We start from the raw sequence: 16,808 nt of genomic DNA, 5'->3' as shown, positions 1-16,808 counted from the left end.
TGAATCCATGCATATTAAAGGACTAATTTTTCTTTAATTATTATTTTAAGATATCTAATTCATATAACCTGGAGTTAGAGCTGAAGTTACAGTCAAACATCCAGAGACTTGAACTTGATTTGTCAAGATAAAAACACCCACAGCACATTACGTAAGGGGGCTAGGAGAGACATCAGATTAGGATAAGACTCCTCTTGATACAAACATAGCAAATATGGAAGGAAAATGGGAGCCATGAAATCTAAGCCATTCCAAAAAGGAAGCGGTGATCTGCAAAGAGAGGAAAGAACTGAACTTCAGCTCCCAATAGAGAACTTAAAATGTTTCCACACACTTCCATTTTCCCATCCTGAATACTTTTAAAGAAGAAAACAATACATTTCCCATGTCGAGCAAGGACTGTACCCCTGAGCTGCATCCCCAGTCCAGAAACAGCACTTCTTAAAATATAAACTATGACATCTTCCATCCTGTGCTTCCCACACAGCAAATGCTGATTAAATGCTCCCCCAAACCTTTTGGAATTCTAGAAGGTATAAAAGTCTTCTTGTGTGATCGATACAAAATAAGATAAAATAAAATAATAATAATAATAATAGTAAAGCAAGCTGACTTTGGGGACGTTGACCAATCTTATCATTCCCTCGTGTTCCATAAGCAATTTGTATTATTGGGTTTGGAGACACAGATTGGCACAGATTCAAAGTACTTAAGCAGATCAGCCCAAAAAGAAATTAAGCTTGTTGACAGGCAAGAATTTGAACTGAAGTGGAAATTGCAAAATGTAGCAATTAACCGTTACTCTCACAGACATTGGTGATATTCCGGGCATGTTACTCTAAAACTCGACACCTTGGCATAGTGAATATTTCAGGCAGGAGAAATTGAGAGGTAAGATTTGTATGAGATCCTCCCCGACCTTGCTGTGCCCTTTCCCCTGAAGTCAGGAAGGTCCTGGGGAACTTCCCTACAGCAGTGTTAGAGCAACGGGAAAGGATCATTGAGAGGACAGACTGGAAAAGACAGTGGAATCAAAGGTCTGGGTGCAGACCTAACATTCCAACTGGGCAGGCCAATCACCCGGCTATGAAATCACCCCTCCAGAAGGCGGAGAAGCCATACCAATGAAACAGGAGAAAGAATTGCCCCTCTAATGAGGCAATGCATTTTCTCCCCGCAGCACCCTTGCCTCTGTGCAACCACTACAGAGCTGCCCTGAGATTCTAGGGGGGTCTGCCCACCTGAGTCTCATCAAAAGAAGAAACTCCTTCTTTTTCTTCTCTTCTTCTTTTGGATTCAGGCCAGAGGCTAAGTATGCTTTTTCTGGTTCTTTGGTATTCTTGTGATTTCTCTGAAGCTCCCTGACACTTTTGCCATGTACTCACTTGTCTTGCCATGAGGCTGGCCTCCATGACTAACTCACAGGGCATGGCTGTTCTCTCTCTCTCTCTCTCTCTCTCTCTTTCTCTCTCTCCAGATGCTGAGATTTACAATTTGTCTGCACAGTATCTTTTTTTTTTTTGTTTTATTTTTTGTTTAAAGTCCAATAAAATTCTCCTTGAACTTGCTTCCTGCTCCATTCTTAATTCTTTTATTAACGACACTAAGAAATGAATTCTGGTTTTCCCTGGTATCACATGATAACTCTAAAGGAACTCCTCAACTTTGCAGTAATGGCAGGTCATAAGACCCTTATGTTGGGGTTGCCTTCCTATACTTAAAGGAAAGGAGCACCTCACCTCTAAGGACACAGAATCACAGAGACTCTGAATGAGCAATGTTCTCAATGGGTTATCAGTGTAAAACTGCCTATCTGTACACTGCCTACTCTTCGTTAAACCTGCTAAAAAACACTTCCAACTGCTGCTTGGAACTTCATTTCCTTTTGAAGAATCACCTAAAATTTACATTAAATAAATGTGTATGCTATTCTCTTGTCACTCTGTCGCTGTTGCAAAAATTTCAGCTAAATAAACGTTAAAACAGTAAAAGGGAAAACATACTGTATTCCCTTTTAGCATCCACTTCTCACACTATGAGTAGATGGAGACAAAGCTGAAAATGCTATTTCTCATGTTTAATTAGCAGAAACGTTCAATTCCTTTTATAAACACCTTCAAAGCCTCATCCAGCAGAGGAAGGCTGATGCAGTCACTTAAGGTAACATGGAGGAGAGTGCATTCCATCTCCGGGTGAGAAATGCTTCAGTGTCTCTGGCACCAAGAGCCGCATGGACCGCTGATTCTGTTAGTGCTTGGGTGTGGCCAAGCTACTCAGTTACTGCTACAACTAGGGGTAGCACATAACCCCAAACTCTCTTTCAACATGCTCAACTCTTTGTGAGTTAGCTGTACAGTATTAAGCAAAAGGACTCGTTTGGGCAGCAATCATAACGAATGGCTCAGATACAAGGACCGCAAAGACAGACTTGGAAATACCATCTGCAAAGTCCAGTTGAATGCACACAAGTACACACATTTGGGACAAAGCAGAGACTAAGATAGGATCTATAGGACAAAAGAGGAAGAATTGCATGCCAGAGTAGACCTTCTTTTATTTAACTTACAACTTTCTCGTGTTGGCTTATCAATGACGATAATAATACCAACAAAAATAATATTTTACAAAAGAAAAACACCTGCAGATGATTTGGAAACAAGAAGTGAGTTTTAGAATCTCAGACTATAAGAAGTATTTTCTATCTTACATGATAAATCTGCAGACCAGCACATGATTAATCTGAAATCTAAACATCAGACAAACTTTGCTTTTACCTCGAACTCATAAAAAACCATAAAGAACTTTCCTTCGATGGCCAGGCCTTCAAATGGGCCAGGCCACTTTACCTTTTGTTCTGGGTTGAGGATTTGTGGGCAGATGACAAGGTGCTAATGAGAAGCTAATGTCCCCACATCTGGCAAACTGCCAAGCTCAGGATGCAAGGATTAGAGCATTTGTCTGAATTAGCACTGTACAGGGGAAGGAAGGGCTACGAGACAGCCAACTCTGGATTGAAAAACTTGACTATCCTGGACTTCATCTCCCACTCCTAAGGAAAGGGCTATTTCAAGACAATTCTATACTTTCTCTTGGTAGCATGGGTGATTCTCATTTTGATACACTTGTCTCGCTTCTCACTGTGGGATAAATTAGTAAGCATTAGCAAGTTCAGAAGCTGTCCCACCTCATCACCACATCTGGATAGAAGAACAATGAAGAAGAAGGTAAAATTCTGTATCTACATTCCTCTCATCCATCATGAGTAGAAAATCAGTTTATACAAGTGTCTAGCCAGAACAGTACTCGCATTTAAAATTTAAGGCATTTTGTTTTCTAATTTTATCATCAAAAATTCACGTCATGTGTTTTTAAGTCAGGGAGTTCAGCTGATTCTGCCTAAGCAGAATGGAACAGAGGTGCTTTTACATGGCCCCTTTCCCCAGGGTCAGCAACGTTCATTTTATAGCAATTAACTCTGTTAAATTCAAAACCACGTGAATATGCTGATAGAGATTTTTCTTTATACCAAGAAAACAAAGATAGGTACTAGAGTGAAGATGTGTGTTTAGGGCGAAAAACAAACTGCCTAAGGTCTGCAGCTCACAGCAGCTCATTTTCTTAGATACATAGGAACAGGCGGGGAGAGAAAAGAATGAAGAATAAGAGGTCTTGTAGGACCATGAGACCTTTTAGTTGGGTGGTTGGTTCATTTACTCCTCTTTTCATACGGTTCCAAACTGGAGAGTCCCACTTACCCTCTGACCACAATGCATAAACCTTCATCTTAGCACTGAGCAGTCCAGCTTCCTGCATCTCAGTTCGATGCTCTCTTCAGGCCCAGGTTAGATTTGTGCTCTCAACGCTATCCTTTCCTAGACTCACACATTCTTTCCAACAGAATAACTGATGCTGGTCATAGTATTGCTGTTGAGTATATTCAAGGAAAGTGATCAGGGGCACCAGATTTAGGAGACATAATAGGAAGAGTAGCCCTTAAGCCTGTGGGAAATCAAAGTGTGTGTTATTCTCAGGTGATTGGTACGAGCTGAGGAAATGGCTGTAGCAAGCAGACTCTTAACCAAGAGCTTCCAACAGATACTGAAAGGCCAAAGGTCACTTGTGACACACCAACACTTTTTTAAAAGGCGGGGGGACAGTAGCGACAACACAGGAAGAAGGCAAAATATTAAGCCAATTAGTAGACAACAGCTCAAGGGCATGATGAGCAAGCAGGAATTTGGTAAAGGTGCAAAGAGACAAATTCCATGATGATACTGAAAACTATGGCTAGAGAGATGGCTCAGGGCTTAGGAACAATCGTTATTCTTCCAAAGGATCCCGGTTCTATTCCCAGCACCTACATGGTGGCTCACCACGACCTGTAACACAGTTCCAGAGTTCTGACACCTTCTTCTGGCCTCCCAGAGCTAGGCACACATGCGATACACAGACACACATGGAGGCAAAACACTCAAACAGAAAAATAATATTTTAAAAAAAAATATGGTCAAAACTGGATGGCAGGACGAAGGAATAGAGAAAGTACCCAAACCATGAGAAAGATGCGTATTCAGTGCTACTGCTGGCTGTTTTGCTTTTTTTGCTTTCATCACGCATGGACTAACTGAGGAAATTTGCTTGAAAACCTAAGTGTGCAAGTGAGGGTGGGTAGCATTTGATAGCTGAGAGCAATTCTTTTCTGAGTTTGCTTAAGCTGTGATCCTATCAATGTACCCTTGACCCCAAGGTTGGCGCTTTCTCTGGGGATAGAGGAGCAGTAATATTTGAGTCTGTCATTGTAGCATCAACGAAAACATTGTACAACAAAGCCAACCAGAGACAGCAGGTGAGAGAGTGAGACAGCAAGAGACAGAGAGAGGGCAGAGAGTGAGACAAGAGCTAAAAACACAAAGAAGGACCAAGTGTCAAAATTGTATCCTAATAGTACTCTATGATTGAGTTTTCATTTCTTTATTCATTTACTTATCTATTTATTTCTGCACTGTTGAGGACTGAACATAGGAAACTTTTTCTGACAATGACATGTGAATTCCATATGATTGTCATGTGTCATAGGATTTTATTCTTTTTTGATTTTGTTTCAACCACTAAAAAATATTTAAAAAGAATTTGGTTAGACAAAATCAGAAACTGATTTCCTCCTGAGACCACAGTGTTTCAAGCTTGGCCTTTTGCTGTTTTAGGGAGAAAGACCAAAGCAAAATAAACTCTAAGCTGTGCTGTTAAATATCAGTCTCTCGGGTCAGCAAGACGGCTCAGTGTGTAAAGGAGCCTGCTGCCAGGACCTGAGATGGATCGCTGCATTCACCAGGTGGAAGGAAAAACCAACTCTTCCAGTTATCCTCTGATCTCTGCACACTTGCACACGAGTGCCTGCATGAACACTCATGCTGATGCCCCCCCCCCAACACACACACATATATACACACATACACAAAATGTAATTTGAAAAGTTCTAAAGAAGTCTTGGAATATCAGATTTATTTTGGACTGTCATTTAGAACCGTTTATAGAATATAATACCTGCAGGAAAATATACAATTCAGAAAAATTTCATGAATTTAACACAAGTTAATCGGCACTTAGATCAACAAACAGAGCACTACCAGAGTCAGGAGTCTCCCTTGTTTTTCCTTCCCTGCCAATCACCATTACCGAGCTGCTAGATTGGCCACTCCTCGGTCATCTAAGCACTGGTAAGCGGTCCTGGTTGTTCTGTTTGGGGAAAGAGGTTATTTGTTTCTATGATAGCTGAATTTAAAAGAAATCAAACAAAAATGGTCATAGCATAAAATATGGTTGTAAGTCAGAAAGAAAGTGGGATGCTGCAACTGACATTTCTGTTCTGAAATCAGACACACACACACACCAGAAAGGAAAGGGATTTCAGAAAACTTCCAGTTTTCTTCAGAATTCCAGAGGCAGAAAACTAATATATTTATTTATTTATAATTCAATTGCCTGTCCAAATATTAGTTTGAAATGCATCATATATATATATATATATATAGTCAAATCAGTAGATCAAAAAATAAAATAAACTAAATTTTGAGGTGTGCCATTGTTGTCAGCCCTAATATCTTATTCATTTTGATTATTACAAAGTTAAAAAAAAATCTTTTAAAATGTGCATGTATTTCTATATAGGTGCATCAGCTGCACTGTGGGGGGGCTGAGTAGGTCAGCAGAGGCAGAGGCATCAGATCACCCAGACTGACATTTCAAACAGCTGGGAGCCACATGGAAGTGCTGAAAATGGAACCTGGGTCCTCTGTAAAAGCAGTAAGTGCTCTTACTCATGAAACCATCGTCCCAGCCTTCAAGTTAACAAATCTCTGAACTGTTATACACTCAACCATGACTGGCCAACACCCGAATTATTAGCCGAATTGATGGAGGAAGGTCATTGGTTAAATAAAAAGAAACTGCTTGGCTCTCATTGGTTAGAGATAGGTGGGAGGAGTAAACAGAACAGAACGCTGGGAGGGAGAGGAAGTGAGCTCAGACTCGACAGCTCTGCTCGCTGGAGCAGAGACACCATGCCCGCTCCTGGGCAGACGCACGCGATGAAGCAAGCCGCCAGGTTAGACATGCTGAACCTTTCCCGGTAAGACCGGTGCTCACAGATTATTAGAGATAGGTTGATCGGGATGTGAGAATTAGCCTGTAAGGGCTAGAGCTAAAGGGCCAAGCAGTGTTTAAATGAATACCGTTTGTGTGTTGTTATTTCGGGGCATAAGCTAGCCAGGCAGCCGGGGTGCTGGGGACGCAGCCCCGCCGCCCCTATTTACTACACCGAATGACAAGCCACAAAAAGTACTTAGTGATTTTATTAGCTCTTTTCTTTTGTTTAGGTACTAACAGCTGATAATTTTAACCATGACATCAAATAACTACCACACAATGCTTATTAGATTGACACGATAACGAACTTCCTTCTTAAACCAGTATCCCAAGGTTAGACAGCTTTAATAACCTAGGAAGGCAGACACCTTGAATCTCCAGCCTTCAGTTCCAGGATCTGGGAGTTTTGCTAGCATAGTCTTCTAGCAGATCTCACGCAGGGCCTTTCTCCCTGACTCTTATCCACCTTCAGATATTTTTACTACAGTGATTTTATACCAACAGAATTCTTCTCTTTATTTAATGGAGAAAAATTAAAATGCATTATTATGTTAGTCTAAACAGCAATATGCAACTTGTTCACAAATAACTCATAGTATCTCCATATGTAAAAAGATTAGTTCTGAAGATCTTTAGGGCAATCCTAAAGATCTCAATTCTGTCTCATTGGCGTCAGTGTGCTTTGTATCTGGACCACGTCAAATCACCTTGCTTCCTCATCTAAAACATGGTATTTTTACTGTCTTTCCAGCTATCTACATAGGTCACATATAGTTATAAAGAGAGACTTGTCTATATATAGAATAATATACTTATTATTCTAGGAATATGAAAGTAATGTTCAATTAGGAGAACCCTCCTTTTCTGAAATGCCTGAATACCACCTAGTTTAACATAATTAAAGTTTAAAAATAATTTTCTTGAAATGTTATGAAGTTCTATAATATTTCGGAGACTAATCATTAATATGTTTCAACACAAACTAATGAGTATTTTTAAATTCCAAGAATCCATTCTCTAGCAAGCAATGAAGATTTCCAGCTAGTAGCCCAACACCTTCATCGGCTATCCAGTGTGAGAAGTGGGATTTCTGTAAGTCTTCCTAGCCTGGTCAGTATCACTTCCATCCAACTGAAATCACAGCTCAGATAATTCCTTTCTATGGGACTGCATTCCTAAGGATGGCAGCCACAACAATGGAGTTCCACTGTCAGTAAGGGAGTAAGCAATCCTATGCCATTGCCTCCCTGGAGGCCCAGCTCCACCACCCATGGTGACGTGAAAACAAATCTGCACTAACTCATCAGCATGAAGAATCAAAACGAAACAAAACTCTCTGGCTGTCTTACATACCTGTAACTGATCAAAAGGCAAGTCTGTATTAGAGAAAACGCAAAGCTTCAAAAAACAAAGACTAAGTTGGGATGCATAACCCAGAACAGGCTCTTGTCATGCTCACATTTTAGTGCAAACTAATTTTGAGCAAAATGATATTTGCTTGCTCTTTCTCTCCCAAATTGCTTAATCCACCCAGAACAATATGAACAGGACATTTGAGCGACTGGAAATAAGTGTAGTTCAGGTTCCTTTTTTAAAAAAAGCAAAGATAACATTTGAGCAGGGGCATTGCCCTGGCTTAGACTCTCACTGGCCAGGGGGCTATGGAGAGGACAAGAAAAGAAAGCTTCCAAACATGAATTTAGGTGTGCCAGCAAAGGCTTAGACGCTGCCAGGACTGAGACAGGGGCATGGTGACTGACGGTAATACCAATGTTCATGGTGCATGAACATTGATTGATGAAATTCTCAATGTGATAACAGCAAATCACAGAATGTGAGAGACACGATACTGTAGCACACCACTGTATAGAATCTTTCCATGAAGACATCTTGAGATTCAACAGCGTCAGAGTATGGTTAATGGTAATACTTCACGAACTAATTAAGAAGTGATCATTTGGGGTACCTGCTACAGCTACATATGAATATAAATATAGGCATAATAATTTAGTTTTTAATGACAAATGTGTTTGACACTGGGTCCATAATATCCCTGGCAGTTACACAGTTAATTTTTGAAAGTCAATACTTGCTGGCTTTGGCTTATCACTAGGTGTTTTATTGTTAATTTTGAGCAATTGGATAGATGTTATGTTAAGGGTTACAATGGACTTGCAACTAAGCCAATGGTTGAAATGGATGTCTGATTCTAAAGAAGAACCAGCAACTGTTTCTTACATGGTTCATCCCATCTGACGCAAAGAAATTCAAAAATACTTTCATTTAAAGTTTTTACGTAGAAATAAACAATCTTATTTCAGGTTCCTTGACTTTGTGTGTTCTTTGGTTAATGTACCTTTTTGTGTCTTTATTATCTCACTTATACAATGAAGCTAATAAACAGTACACTATTAGTATCATAGGGTTTATGCCCTGAGTGTTTCTCAAAGTTTTACATTTTCAAATACAACTACAATATTTAAGTTCTATCCTGAAATACAGTGATATAAAGGGGGAGTTGAGGACTCCATGGTAACAAGATCCAGTTAGGCAGGCTCTCATCGTTTGTGAGCTACGCGAATAAACTCTACTGCTTGTATTTTCACTAAAATTTCCCTTGTAGTGGAGGAATAGCATCTGACTCAGAAACAGTCCCCTGAGCCTCCTCTCTTCCTTTCTCTCCAGTCTACAATGGATTCTCAGTTACGGGTTTCAGCAACAGACAAATGTAACACTGGTATCTCAAATTTTTGCTACGGTTTATTTCTGTTTGTGTATGTGTCTGTGTGTGTAACTACGCATGTGAGTGTGTGTGCATGTGTGACTACGCATGTGAGTGTGTGCATGTGCGTGTGTGATTACGCATGTGAGTGTGTGCATGTGCGTGTGTGACTACGCATGGGAGCGTGTGCATGTGCATGTGTGACTACGCATGTGAGCGTGTGCATGTGCGTGTGTGACTACGCATGGGAGCGTGTGCATGTGCGTGTGCAACTACGCATGTGACCGTTTGCATGTGCGTGTGTGACTACGCATGTGAGTGTGTGCATGTGCGTGTGTGACTATACATGTGGGTGTGTGTATGTATGTGCGACTACGCATGTGAGTGTGTGCATGTGCGTGTGTGACTATGCATGTGGGTGTGTGTATGTATGTGCAACTACACATGTGAGTGTGTGCATGTGCGTGTGTGACTATGCATGTGAGCGTGTGCATGTGCGTGTTCAACTATGCATGTGGGTATGTGCATGTGTGTGACTACGCATTGCGTGTGTGCACATGTGTAACTATGCATATGAGTGTGCACATGTGTGTGTGACTATGTGTGTGTGAGTGTGTACGTGTGTGTGACTATGCATGTATGTGTGTGCAGTGCCTGCAGAGGCCAGAAGAAGGTATCAGATCCCTTGGAGCGGGAGTTACAGTTGTTTCTTCTGATTCCCAACATAGCGCTGAATTCCAAAGTCTGGTCCTCGTGATAGAGCAGTGGGAGTCCTTAACTGCCGAGTCATGTCTCCAGCCCCCACATTTGTATTTTAGATGTGCCCAGAATTTGTAGCTTTCTTGGACTCTCTTTTCATAGACTTCTGCCTCAGAATTCTTAATTAGCACACTACATTCCAAAATGTTCTTTTTCACACTCAAAAAAAGAAGAAGAAAAAGAAAAGAAAGAATTTAAATTACAATAATGTTGAGTGATGAGACTAACAGCCATGGTACAGTGCAGAATCCCAGACTAGGTCTGGGTACCCAGCATACAGCGTGGCCTCTGGGAGCTTCTTTTCCAATATAACTGACAATCCTACAGGTAGCCAAGCTTTAGGGGTAATAAAGAGGAATTCTAACTTCAATGACTCATTTACAAATGCCAGGCTCCTCTTCCAGGAGCTCTATGTTGTGAGAGTATTGAGTCAGATACTTCACGTGAACAGAACACAGGAAACAAGGCTTGGGGCTTAAAAACATCAAGGGTCTCTCCTCGGTTCCTCCACTGACTTTGATTACAATGGCCCCATAAGATGCTGGAACAAAGAGAGAGAGCTCTAGATTGCTTGCCAGGCTAATTGTAGACAGCTCACATCCCAGAATTCCAGCACCCCATCACTCCTTAATGGGAAATCTGCAACTCCCCGATAGGAGGTGCCGCTGCTATAGCTGCCATTAACTCCTGGCTTCCTATTGGGAAATGTGCCTTTGCTGGAGGGTTTCTTCCATCCATCCCTCAAAGCATAGAAGAACGTATTCCTTTTAGTGGGAGTCACTAATAAACTCCTGCTTCCAGTGGCTGCCTGCCTTCTGTGTGCTTGTGCACCTCAGCCACATAGATGACCAGATTTTCCCGCTCATGCCTTCATCTCCCGCCACCAATCCGCTGGAGCCTTTGAATTTCTCATTCTTTAATCAAGGCTTTGCAAGTTTTCCTTAAGCGTGCCGTGCCGCGTCCTTCCGCTGATCAAATTCTATCTATCAGGCAAAGTCACGCAGTTCAAAAGCTTAAAGAAAAGTTAAGTTTCCAAAAGGATCAATCCTGGAGAAAAAGTTAAAATGGAAGCAGTTTTAGCAAGAAATTAATGTAGTTTTCATGAGGTGGAAATAGGATTGGCAGGGAGAGCAGGGAGAGCTAGTACACTGAACATGACCAACAGAGTGGACAGGGCCATGAGGGTGGACACTGAGAGAGGAAGGGGGAGATATAAGAGAGCTGGTGGTTACTATGGCAGTTTATATAAAAATGAGAAGCTGGGGAAGAGAAGCCCATGCGCTGAGAAGTTTAGGGTAGGGGGCAGGGTGAGAGGAGCCAAGGGTACTGAGTGAGCCTGGAGGCTAGTGTGAGGTGTGATACGCCAATAGGCACCACAGATAGCCATTTGCCTAGAGTTTCTTTTGAACCTGACAATAAAGAATGATCTGATTGGAAATACAGAGATTTGCCTGGATAGAGATAATTTTAGAATCTTTAATGTCTCAAAATAAGGAATCCTACAGAAAAATGCAAAAATCAAGAATCTTGTTCACTTATTTACTTATAAATCAATATTTTTTTCCTGAGTGTCTGGGCACATGTATGTGTGTGTGAAGGTGAGTGTCTGTAGAAGCCAAAAGAAGACATCAGATTCCTTAAAGCTGGCGTATAAGTTACCTGGGAACTAAAAGCTGATCCTCTGCAAGAGCAATAAACATCTTTTCTCCAACAATCCAAACCTTGTTTATATCATGAAAATATTTCAAATAAAAAGAAAGCCTTTACTACCCTGCTATTATTTCATTACTATTGTAAAAAAAAAATTGCTACTCGGGAGAGATCATCCAGTAACTTCCTGTTTCCTTGAACTCCCTTATCTCTAGAGAACTATTCTTTCTTGCCCTTTCCACCCTAATGTACCTCAGTTTTTCTTCTAACCTCCAAAAAACTATTCCTTTCTTTCATAGTATTCATGCCAGGAGCGTTTTGGACATATTTCTCAGCATTACTCTATTTTTAATGCTTATGTTTCAAAGGAGACACAAAATAGAGCTAAATAATGGGGAACCATTCACAATGTCTCAGCAAGTTGTTGCAAAGAAGTGGGGAAGTGGTTGTGTCAAAACTGAATATTTCTGTTATCACAAAACAGGAAAACATCTTAAATATTTTTTTGAAGAGCTCTTTTGTCTATGTATACTATAGAAATGGCATCCGCGCCAGGAACTTCCCAATCTTTTCTCCTTTCAGCACACAGCCCAAAAATTGTTCCTGGCTTTCACCTTTCCTGGAAAAGGTCCCAGGGTCATATACAGCTCAAGTTGAAAGTATCAGCTAGGTGCAACATTATCAACCAAGGACTGAATTGTTTACAGAGGTTTGACACAGTATTTACCTTTGCTAGATACATCTTCCTCTCTCTTTTCTATTGTTTTCTTCTATCTACATCAACAACCTTAAAGTCCATAGACACAATAACATTTTTAGTAACTACCAACAAAGTAAAGTCATTTCTTACAATGTTTTGAGTAGCATAGCTGAAAGGAAAGAGGCAAGAATTTGTATACTTATTATATTGCTTTTTAAAGTGTTTCATCTTATTAATTAAAATTGCAGTGAATAATTTTTTGTTTCATGAATTTAATTATGTGTTTCCTTGTTTATATCTATTGGTTTATGTATTTGCTCATGTATTTGTTTAATCTGGAAAGTATTGCCAAGGAGCCAAAACCTTTTTAGAATTTGCTATCCTCCTGCCTCAATCTCCCAGTATTTGAAGTATAGGCCAATGGCACCATACCCTGTAAGAGCTTTCAGGATGTATTTTGTTTTCCATTGAGATGGTCCATACAACAGTCATGAACTTGAGGAAAAAAAGAAACTAATAGATTATTGGAGACACTAAGTGACCAGCTTCGATGATGTTTGAATTCTGTCCTTCCCATTTATAAGCAAAACAAGGAAGGAAACTGGATGGTAAATTTTTGTTTTCATGGGTAGAACTGGTAGGTAGAATGTAGAATTCACAGATAGAATGTAGGACTGGTGATCTTACAGGCAACTTTGGGATGTTTGAAATGACAAACCCTCACATTTATGACTCTTGGAGAGATGGCATTGGCGAAACAAACCAAGTTTCTCCTTAGTGGAGCTGTGCCAAAATGTACTGAGTGATGCAAAGAGCCAGCGTGAATAGGGAACTCTCAGGCCAGACCTCACTTGAAGAATACTCCATTCAATTTTGGAGAAATTTTGCATGTTTCAAGTAATTGTTTAGCAACAGGCTGAATTTTCAGAGGGGAGATAAACAAAGGAAAAATGATTTAACTTTCTTAAATGGAGTTTGTGGTCTGCTCAGCTTTATGGTGTACTTTGGGGGTAATTCACCTTTCCTGGCCTCCCACAGCCACCGAAGTGTCTCAAGACACTGGAAGCCTGTGTGATGGCATTGTAATTTATAATGTTTCTTATGGGAGCACCTGTGCTCTTGAGGAGGACTTGGGAAATCATGGGGAAGCCTGTCACAAGACACACAGGACACACGGACCAGCCAGGAAGCTTGTGTCAGGCACACACAGTTAACTGATGGAGATCCTGCTGATAAAAAGTAGAAAATGCATACTTTGAAACACGACTGCAGTTCTTCTATTGTGAATTTAATTTCACAAATTATACACTCAGGTTTAACATTCTCCAAATGGAAACAAGATGCTGAAGCTACAAAATGGCTCCTAACGCAACAAAAACCTAACTCTTCAATGTCCCTGCTTTCTGTTCCCTCTGCAAGCCGTCTTTCTATTGGGAGCTCGGGCTTCTTTCATTGATACCTCTAAAAAAATTGAAATAATCGGAAGAATTCTTCATCGTTTATGTAGTTTAAGATAAAAAATGGTAAATAAATCATTGATACATTAAGAATGATTACCAGCATGTAAAGCAGAATGCAGAATTACCTTAGATATATTATCCACGATGCTTTTCAGCACAGCGGCTAATTACCAGCAGAAAGGTCATGCAAAAAAATAATGTGATTAGAAGAGGTTGAGGGAAAAAAATAGCCACATATTTGGACATAGACCAAATTCCCTTTTTGCCACTGTAACTGAAAACCATTTCTTCAATATTTAATGAAACGCTTATGTTGCAGCACCTGGTCACATTGTCAGCACAGCCTAAGCACTGCCTCCCCCGTGGGTCATTACTGCAGCCATCTGAAAGGGGGCAAACTGTTCATCGAGGACAATAATGCCAGTCTTTAAGAATCTACAGCTACAAAACAGCAGGAGACAGAGTTTTGGCTTTGATCTTGGGAAAAATGGCTGGGGGCAAAATGCTGTTCCCTACCATCAGAGACTGTACAGTTTGCAATAATTGTGTAAGTCAAAGCCATTCTCGGGACTCAACTTGGCTGCCCTGCTTTGCTTTCCGTCTCCCCTTGCAGAAAGCTCCGCAGCTCCTGGTGAGAGATCCTTGTCAACAGGAAAACACTAGTTCACGCTATCCTGCTAATGATCCAATGCATCAATACCTCAAACAATCACAACAAGCAGATGTCCTAAGTTAATATAGACTTCCCTGGGATTTTCCTGGTGAAACAAGGCTTTAAAAGGCATTAGTCTTTTGTCCTCACTAGAGAATGGCTAAATCCTGGCACCAATTCCTTGGGTATGTGAACCTCAGCCTAATGGAATTTAATTACTTTAGTGGTATTAATCATCTGTACAGTAGAGCAAAGAGTATTTTATTGCCACTTTTAAGGGTTATCGGCACATTTATTTCAAATGAACTGTCAAACTGCACTACGTGTAAGGCATGCCAGGTTTGAAATCTGCAGCTCAGGTGAAAATAAATTTACATTTTAAAACTCTTCCCCCACCATCAACATTCTACCCATTATTAGCAGCAGCACATATGTAAGACTCTCAAAATTAAAAGAAATTAAGTGTTGAATTACCTATTCATTTTTTACTCTCTGGTTTTATCCCTCAGTCCAAGCCTTTTGACTACTCATTTGCAAAGGTTGCTTTATACGAAGGACCCCAGGAACAGCGATTGGAGTCGAATAGGCTTAGTTACAGAAAAGTGAGGTTCGCCTTGTCCATTATCAGGCAATAGACTCGAGCTCAACGCTGAGCTTCGCCCTTCTCATGCTAGGCAGCAAGGGCTTCTGTTTTCGTTCATAACCAAGGAAAATGAGTGTACATGTCTCGATTCTCTTAGTTGTTTTAAACCCTATCTGAACTGTTTCATAAGGAGTTCTGAGAAACTCTGGCATCATGCCCAACCAAAGCTTGCCGTCTGTGCTCAAGAGATCCAACACTGGACCGCGTGACGACAAACTCAGGTTGATTTTTCTCAGTTCAGGAAACTTCTTGCTTCTAGCAAAGCAGTTGAAGGAACTCAGAGGTGGCAAGCTGAAGAGAAAGCGTGGAAACAAGACGCAAAACAAGGACAAAGATGGTGGGAAAGGCCTCCAGAGCTCCAGAATTCATTCCTCGGATTTTAATCTCTCAAGCATTAGTTCTATTCCAGACTAATTCTTGAATTGCTTTGGCTTCCACAACCCCAAAATAGTAATATACTCATAGGGTAAAGGTTCAAGGACAACAGTCTCTGTGCACATAAAATGACCTCAGCCCAGCAGCCTGCATCCAGTGGGTCTTACTTGTTACTAGAGGCTGTGGTTATCACACTATTGGAGAAGCAAATCCTCCCCTCTGCTGCACGGCTCTGCCATTGGTCAACGGGACACTCTGGAACACCAGTGGCATTAAAGATATCTTGGTTTTTCTCTGCCTCACCCTGCCCCTTCCCTCCCGAGGACCTCACAGTCCTGACCTGTTCCTCGGCCACCTGGTTAAGGAATTTTCCACTCGTCTCATCGCAGAGACATTCTGCAGCAAGAAGCAAATGAGTGTAATTTGTGACATGAGATGCTGCATGTGCGAAAGACACATAATTAGTGTCAGAATGGATGCATTTGCTTTCTAAAGTCTATTTGTCCTGTGATTTCAAATGAATCAAGCTGCTCCATCTCTCTCAACAGCTTCATACTACTCCATAATGAATTAAATGGCTCCCTTGAAAAAAAAATGTAAGCATTATGAACAAAATGCTCTTTCAAATTTTGGAATAAGAAGAACTTAAAAGGACTCTTCTCTCTAGTACCCCTCAGTCTAAAGATCTATGACAGACACGGAATCATTGAAAGAAAAGCATTCTCTCAGAAACACACACACACACACACACACACGTATTTATCTATCTTTCCAAACATTATAATCACCAGTTGTGGATAGGGGGAAAAAGCCACGATGCTGAGCAAAAGCAGAATAGCAAAGAACTGAATTGCTTTAGAATGGTTCCGTGTCCTAAGCATGCAATCAAGGCCCCAAACCCTTTCAAAGGCATTTCATAAGAGAGGAAAGAATGTTCTACTCGTAAATCTAAAAGGTTTTCATTCTCCCATTTTGTAGAATCTTCTATTTCCATTTGTTTCTATCCCTCTTTCTTCTGGAAACCTCTTTGTATAGTATTAATGTTTCCTATAAGTTGTCTCAATAAGAATGGTGCTTCCAAGTGTCACAAACCTTGGCCTTCACTCCTTCTCTTTGGAAATGAAACAAGAACATCTTTTAATTTGATTAACGGTAATGTAAGAGAAGGGAAGAAAATTATGGAAGCTTTTGGGAGGCAAGGG

Source organism: Microtus oregoni, unplaced genomic scaffold (assembly GCF_018167655.1).
Source record: "Microtus oregoni isolate MIOR12 unplaced genomic scaffold, Mior012 000019F_ref0000042, whole genome shotgun sequence".
Lineage (NCBI taxonomy): Eukaryota > Metazoa > Chordata > Mammalia > Rodentia > Cricetidae > Microtus > Microtus oregoni.
Note: the sequence above shows the minus strand (reverse complement) of the source record.